Source organism: Notolabrus celidotus, chromosome 12, assembly GCF_009762535.1.
Source record: "Notolabrus celidotus isolate fNotCel1 chromosome 12, fNotCel1.pri, whole genome shotgun sequence".
NCBI classification, from domain to species: Eukaryota; Metazoa; Chordata; class Actinopteri; order Labriformes; family Labridae; genus Notolabrus; species Notolabrus celidotus.
The window spans coordinates 30,666,050-30,674,655 of record NC_048283.1 but is presented as its reverse complement, the minus strand read 5'-3'; the positions used below and the strand labels follow the sequence as shown (position 1 = coordinate 30,674,655).

At 37.9% G+C, this 8,606-nt stretch overlaps 1 long non-coding RNA gene across 1 annotated transcript in view; it reads left to right on the top strand.

The window, feature by feature from the left end:
- Positions 1-3,681: 3,681 nt before the first annotated feature.
- Positions 3,682-8,606, top strand: part of LOC117822947 — a 50,364-nt gene continuing 45,439 nt past the window's right edge. The window contains exon 1 of the long non-coding RNA XR_004633284.1: positions 3,682-3,886. This is a non-coding gene — a long non-coding RNA (uncharacterized LOC117822947). The remainder of the gene's footprint in view (positions 3,887-8,606) is intronic.

Below are 8,606 nucleotides of genomic sequence, written 5' to 3'. Positions count from 1 at the left end.
CCTAATGGCACAGGGCCTTCACAGCCTCTTGCCTCTGTTCAAGCTCCACATAATTAGGATAGAGAGAAAGATGGTCTAATCAGACAACTGTAGTTTCACCCTACACCTTGTGAGTGTCATTAAACAACATTCAATCCATGGGCTGCAGTCTGAAGAGAGTTTAATGAAAAACAGGGGTTCTCTGCGGTTTGCCTCCTTTTGACCACAAAAAAAAAGAAAGAAAAATAAAATACATTACAGATTCAATTATGATAATGTGATCTGTCTCGATTGGAGGAGAAAAGTTCTAATCATGTACAATGTTATGAGAGCACATGTTCTGACTTTGAATAATCTGATTTATACATAGCAAAGATACATTTCCAATTACTCAATCGGCAAAACCACATGAATCTATCAAATACATCTATCAGGTCTCTTGTAACTATCCATCCATCCATCCATTATCTTGACCGCTTATCCCGTTAGGGGTCACGGGGGGCTGGAGCCTATCCCAGCTGGCTTCGGGCGGAAGGCAGGGTACACCCTGGACAGGTCGCCAACCTATCACAGGGCTTCTTGTAACTATAAAAAGGGAAAATAACAAATAAGTTCAATCATTTTTGACAAATGTTTTTTTTTAATTAATTAACAATTTGAAGATGATGATGCTTTTTTGTCTCTGCACCTAAAACAACCTGAGTCTGCCACCAAATATAATTTTTATTGGCCCACGACCGACCAACATTATTACATTTTGTCTTTCAACCTTTCCTACCATGGTGGATTGTATACCTGTAATCAACCAAGTATGCCAAACTTATATTATTTGATGAAGCTTTCTGTAAGATTACAGGCAAGATCTTCAAGGCATTTTCAATCAAAGTCACTCAGATGAGAAATTTGTACTTAGTGGCTCTCAATTTGTGAAACTCTTTTTAAGGTTTGTTTGTGAGAAATTCTCTTTTCTATAAAAAAAAACAGGAGTACCTTATGTGGGTTACAGTTCTATCTGCAAATCAATTTGAAAAGGTACACGAAGGTTCTTATTTTGTCAAAGCAAGCTATTTCTCAGTAAATGCACTGTCTCCTTCGGTTATTTATGATGAAGCTTTGGGTTGTTCTGGAGGGTATGCATTACAGGCATCAGTATTCCGCCCTCAGACTTGGGACTCTGTGAGGTGCTCATTGATTTTAGCCCCTTGCTGCTGAATTGCACCATCAATCAATACAGTAGGAAGTCTTCATTTATACTTGAAAAATGCTGTTTCCAACCCAGTAGGCTAAGTGTTGTAAATGTGCTTGTGTGAGCGGCAATGGTTTGCATTTGGCCTTGGATCTCATCTACCCAACAACAATGATATAAGACTGACTGTAGGTCATCATCATCACTGCCATGCAGAGCGGCAACATATACATACAGTTTACATCTTACAACCAAGTGCAATAGTGAATTTCAACATTTTAAAAACATTGTTTTTTAGTGTACTTAAGAGTCCCATATTTTGAACCAGTTTCATGTCTATATTGCATGATCCTTTGAACGTTAGAAATAACAACTTTACAGAAGTCTAAGAGTATTGATTCATAGAGGCTGTTTTGGATTAAATGGAGGCAGTGCGGCCCGATGAATATTGAGAAGATACACAGAATGTGTTTTCAGGTTAAATCTGAATCAGTTTTTGTACAAGCAGACATATACAGAAACTTCTCTAAGAACACCTTTTTCCCAGTTGTTTTTCTTATTAATAGCCATAAGGATGCCTTTAGTCTTTATTCAGATTGACACTTAAGTTTTTCCAAATTTGTTAATGTGCCAGTTGGCCATTTAGACATTTTGCAGTTCAGGTGGTTACTCATGCCACAGATAAGAAGTCCATGTGTGGGAGTAAATATACTTTAAACTTTAGGGACCCCTGTTTGCTATTCAAATGACATCGTTAAAATGTTGTATCATTTACAGTTGTATGGCATTGCAACAAGGTATTGAGAGTCTCTTTAAAGTGCCCCACATTTAACTGTACTGGAAATAAATTTGACTATAAACATTCAGTTGATTGTACAATGTATGTTTTGTTCTCATAATACACTTAATTAGTAAAAATATTGCATACCTGATTTGTTTTTCAGCAAGAAATTCAAAGGAAGGCTGTATTAATATTGGATAAAGCAGTACGGAGTTTACAACCTTTGACCAGATTGTGATACAGTAGAAACATTGAAACTGATTCAACTTGCTCAATTAATTACTACATCTTGCTAGTTCTCTATTTCTAAGTGCTTTGTCCACATTCAATGTCATCATTTACTGCATGAATACCACCCCCGTGTCCTCATGTCCGAAGGAAATTGCGCATAAGTGCCCTCTTGGATTAGATAAAACATTACAGGTGGCATTCTCTGGTGCACTTTCATTTGAAACCGCATAAAATAGTGTCCTCTGGATGCACCTCATATGTATAAAACATGAAAAAGTGCCCTCTAGATGCCCCTCAAATGTATAAAACATAGAAAAAATAATAAAAACAGACCTCTAGATGCCCTTTATTCCTTTCCTTTATTCAGATCCACATTAGCTGCCACTAACGCAGCAGCAACTCTTCCTGGGGTCCACATATGACAAACATAACATACAAAATATACATGAAATACAAAACTGAAAATGCAACAAACATGAAACATAAGAACAGAAAAATGCTACAAACAGAGAATACAACAACTGAATATACTAAAAATGTAAGATACTACAACTGAAAATGCTACAAACATAAGATAGAAAAACTGAAAACTGAAAATGCTGCAAACATAAGATAGAATAACTGAAAACTGAAAATGCTACAAACAAAGATAGAAAAACTGAAAATGCTACAAACAAAGATAGAAAAACTGAAAATGCTACAAACAAAGATAGAAAAACTGAAAATGCTACAAACAAAGATAGAATAACTGAAAACTGAAAATGCTACAAACATAAGATAGAGAAGCTGAAAACTGAAAATGCTACAAAAATAAGATAGAGAAGCTGAAAACTGAAAATGCTACAAACATAAGATAGAGAAGCTGAAAACTGAAAATGCTACAAACATAAGATAGAGAAGCTGAAAACTGAAAATGCTACAAACATAAGATAGAATAACTGAAAACTGAAAATGCTACAAACAAAGATAGAAAAACTGAAAATGCTACAAAAATAAGATAGAGAAGCTGAAAACTGAAAATGCTACAAACATAAAATAGAAACACTAGAAATGTTGCAAACATGAAATAAAAAAACAGGACGTTCACTAAAATTCATTAAAATTCATTAATATTAGGGTTATTATTAAGGTGTTCCTTTAAGAGTCTTTTAAAACTGCCTTTTTTAATTATGTAATATAATCACTAATATAGCAATATATCAATAGTGTTGTTTTCCTTTTTCATAATTCAACTTCCACCACAATTAGTCACAAAAATGTTCACTACAATGCAGGAATTAAGTGTTAAGATGCTCACTTTTTTAAGGGGAGGACCCCCAGACCCCTCTCTTCTTTCTGCTGCATCAATACATTTAAATTCACCCTGAACTGTGAGTACAAGGGTTTGAAAGGAGCTGCCCTGTTTCTTTCGACCCTGCCACTCAAACAGCCTGAGTACGCCACAATATTTATAGTTCAGGGATAACATCTCTCCCTTCTTCCATCTCCCCCCCATACACTTGCAGAGAAGCTTGCTTGGTATGGTCCGCTCCTCCCCTCTCTGCCTCTCAGCGATGGTAGCTAGTTTCTATTGGGAGAAGGTCAAATGACTCCGCATGTCTGGTTTTGTGTACGTCCCCGTGATGGTGCACGCCTGATGAAGAAACATTTGTTTGGATAGGCTATTTGAGAGTAACCGAATCGTCTTCTTTACTTTTGCGCCTGTGGAGGTAAGTGCCGATGCGCAGCGACGTGTTTGTTATTTGTGATTAACCCGGCTTATTGATGTAGCCGGATAAGTCGTTGCCTTATAAAGGTTTAATGTGTGTAAAGTGTTGTGTTTCAGTGCAGCTGGGGTTGCTCCGGAGCACGGATGGTTAAAAACATCTATTTTAGGATGCTGATTCTTGAGATGCTAAACCAGACAGTGCAGGTGCAATTCAGGTGAAGGGTCGCTGTAGTTTATCATAAACTGGCCATGGCGCGCTGCCCTGTTTCAAACGCTCAGTTCTAGTAATGGAGGTAGATCTGTGCATTTGTTTTTAAGTGTTAGATGTATAATGCGCATCAGATACTTTGCTGTCTATCTAAACACTCAAGGAGCACATTTGAGCTTAAATGTATAGCTCGATAAACAGGATGGGACTTCCTGCGTTAATATGACCTAGGAACATGCCATGGCACCTCATGAGGAAAAAAGCCAACATTGAATGTAATAGACTTGTCAACACATACATCAAAGTATAAAAGAAACTAATTTAATGTAGATATAGATACAACTAATATAAGGCTGTTTTCTTAATCATAAATTGCTTTATTAAGTAATGTTTTTTCTAAGTTTGTCATAGTAGTCTGACATTGTTTACCATCTACATCCAGCCTTTACCTTAAATGGTAGGCTATCTAAGGCAAGTGCTAATGTGGGGGAGTGGAAAGTTCAATCCTCAGCTATAAGAAAGCTCAGGGGATTGTGGACTTAATGAAGTGAGTCATTGGAGTCGACCCAAAACTCCCCCCTGCAGAGTAGCATAGAGCTTACCCTATTACACAACTGCATGATGCATTGGGGGTACTGCCACAAAAGGTAGACTATAAGCTTCCTCTAGGGTAGAAAGGCTCCTCAATGTCTTATTATACATCCTATTAAAACGTATCAGATTCAAGCAGTATCAGCATGTTCAGTGACTATATCACTGCCTGGGGACACACTGTGTTTTGTTGATGCACACTGTAGTTTGTTCAAGGACGGTGAAATGTTCAAGGTCAATTTTAAATACAAAACATGGGGAGGGGAGGAGCAGGCAAGCATCAAATGTTGATGAAAACGTGGTCCAATTGCTCTTGTGTTGTTGTGATTAAAGCTTGTGTTGTTTAACTTGATCTGAACTGGACAGAAAAAAACATCCTTTTTAAGAATTAACAGCAAGTATTTTTTCTCCAAGACTTATCTGCATGACTCCTGTCTGTAAATGGCGGTAAGCAATTAAAAATTGCAAGTCACTTTACCATTTTCTTTGTTTACATATTAAAATTGCTATATGTAGTAACAAGAGCAGAATTCTTTTTACATTTGAAAAGCTGGAGGTAAGGTATTTTAGGCCTTTTTGACCAAATAATGACGCTTCAATTACATGATTGCCAAAGTTGTACGTCGAAATAAAGAGCTTACTTATAAGAGCTTAACAGGCTGATTGTTTTAGATTTGACACAAGTATTTTTAAATACCTAAGCGCTCTTACCTCAATGCTCTGCTATTTTCTGTGGTCATAATTACATAGAAATTATTAAACAAAAATTTGTGGAGAACATATCTCATCAAGGTTAACAGGGACCATCATATCTGTCACAACTTAAGAATGACAGTAACACAGACACACACAAACACACACTTTGAAAGATGAATTTCATTAATGACCAGTGATCAAATGAACATGGCCCATTAGATTTGATTTATCTATTTCTGCACAGTGAGTTGTTGCTGTTACCAGTTGATAACTCCAGTGAGATTCAGATTAATTAAACTGAATTACATTTACTTTGTAGACATTCATTTGTTCATGATATTTAGATTTAATTAAAAGACAAATAAAATGTGATTTAAGTGTATCAAACAAGCAGCAACCTCCGGCTGAGAGAATTGAAGCCAGTGCAGATGTGCTAAAAACTGCAGTTTCTCAAGTGTCCACTTGAGGCTGGCTTCGGAAGTATGGGAAACCACATACCCACAAATTCAAAAAAGCAGATCTTCACAGCAGAACAAAGGTATTAAGATTATGAGTTTTCCATTATGAGATGCACAGCTAACTTGATTGACAGGCAGGAACACTGAAGCTGTTGGCGAGGACGGGGGAGGCTAAAGGCCCGCCTCTTTACCTCACACTCGCTCGACAAAAGTTTGGTTGAGTTCAGCATTTCCAATATGGCTCCTGCCGAGGATTGGCTTCAAAACACGCTTCAGAAAAAGAAGGGTGACGTCACGGATACTACGTCCATATTTTATACAGTCTATTGTGTCAAACCATGCTTTCGTGGTATTGATTCTTTGTTGCCAAGCCAGAAATGTAAAGGCTGATGTGTGATGTTAGTCAAGAAAGCCAGGACAAAATTCAGACACTCAGAAGTTAATTGAAAGGCTCATCAAGGGGTGTTTTAATAGCTGCAACTATCTCTTCTATCACTAAAACCTCTTTAATGCAGTCATACACATGCACAGTTGTTAGGTATAGGTAAGAACATAACTGCTACTCCAATGAAAACAACCACAGACAAGTCATTCAGTTTGTGTGCCAGGGAAAGTGAAAAGATTCTTAGTGTCACACCGGTTTGAGAGTTAAACTTCTGACGATTTTGCATCTTAACACCACACAATACAGTGTATCTAATGACAATATTATGTTGAGCTTTTACTATTTGATCTTTAATGATATAAAGACAAATGACATGTTCTGTGTAACCCTAAGTGGCCCCAGGGGGATTTAAGAAGTGAGGAAGATTCTGGGGTTTTGAAGTACTGCAGTTCTAGTTACAATTGGCTGCTTGTGGAGTAGCATGCCCTCTAAGTCATTGTTTTCTGTTCTTCTATAATGTTGCCATGTACCACCCAGTGAAGAGCTGTTTATGTATTTGTTGTAATGAGGTTCTGAAGTGATTAGTAGAGCCCTTAAATCAAATGGAACAGAGGAGCCCCCATAACTGGTCCAGACAGAGCCCTAAATCTGCTTTAAGTGATAGGCTGGTGCTAGCCCGTGTTCTACACATACTTAAACCCATACAAGTTGTTGCTACAAGAAAATAAAAGAGCGTTTGGGGCTGAATGAAGCAGAGTGGTTCCACATGAGAACAGTAATCTTATATAATAAAGAGGCTTTTGTCTGCAACCAAAATCACCATCCCTGTGATCATGGAACATGGTTTTGACTTTGTTAACCAATTATTTTTGAAATCATATAGTAACCTTTTTTTACTCATTCTCCTGATTTGTCATTTTACAAACTCAAAAGATGGAGTATGACAACTAATCTAATTCTGAAATATGTTGAAAAACATGGGAAGATACTGTTTATTAAACTTGCTCTCTTTTGTAAAACAAGGCTGCATGGATAATATCAGGGATATGCAGCAGAGATGTTCTACTGCAATAGTGGAATATCCAACTAGCCCACTGGTCTTGAGCATAGACTGTATAAATAATGGACGTAGCATCAGTAACGTCACCCATCTGTTCCTGAGAGCTGTTTTGAAGCCAATCGGCGGCGGCAGCCATATTTGAAATGCGGAACTCAACCAGGCATAGTCTGACGTAAAGAGGCGTTTGAGCCAACAGCTATGTGTTCCCGCCTGTCAGTCAAGTCAGTCATGTCATTATTTGGGCAAAAACTCGTAATCTTAATATCTTCTGAACCGTCCCGTACAGTGTGTGCTGATAGAGAAATTAGCTACGTAGAGCCAAGCTGTTTTTGAACCAGGCTGTAAACGGGCTGATGAATTGCAGTTCCTAACACTTCCACATGGGCTTCATATTTTGGGACCAGTGGTTGCCGCTTGGTCTTGAGTTAAAAAAACACTCACACACACACACACACACAGTCAAAATTGAGCACAATTTATTTAACATGGCTTAACATGTGATCTCTGTGTCTGGGGTTAAACAATGTTGTATTTGTTTGCCAAGTGTGGCTAATGTTAGCACTGCTAACACAACAAGCTGTCAGTCCTCCTTGCAGGTTAACATGTGTATTATGCCTGTGCTGCTTGCATTGCTTTGGTCGCATGGTTACATGCTAGTTAAACCATTCATCAGCCTTACAAACAACCTCACCTCTAATTTCTGGATAGAAATACTGCCAAACCACGCTGCAGTACAAAAACGCCATTTGCGCTAGTTGACACCATAGACTGTATAATTAATGGACGTAGTATCTGTGACGTCACCCATCTGTTTCTGAAGCACTGTTTTGAAACCAATGCTCGGCGGCAGCCATATTGGAAATGCTGAACTCAACCTAACTGCTGTCGAACTAGTGTGAGGTAAAGAGGCGGGCTTTGAGCCTCCTCGCAAACAGCTACAGTGTTCCCGCCTGTCAATAAAGTCAGCTGTGCCTCTCATAATGGAAAACTTGTGTATGAAAAAATTCAACCCCCGTACAGTGTGTTCATCGAGAAATGAGCTATCCAGACTACACTTGCTATTATATCACATTTATTGTGATTGTCACTGTTTAAATAATGGTGCATTTAAGTGATTGATCCAATTAGTGTGTAAAAGCGCTTTGAGTAGTCAGACAATCTAGAAAAGCTAAAGTCCATTTTACTATTTACCATTATTTGATATGGCAGTAGCCTTGAACTTTCCTTGAGCTAAAAAAATACTAGACAAACTATTAATTCAGCGGTTTAATAGTTCCGTCAACTCTACGTCAACATCCCTAATATTCAGTATGCGTACGTTGA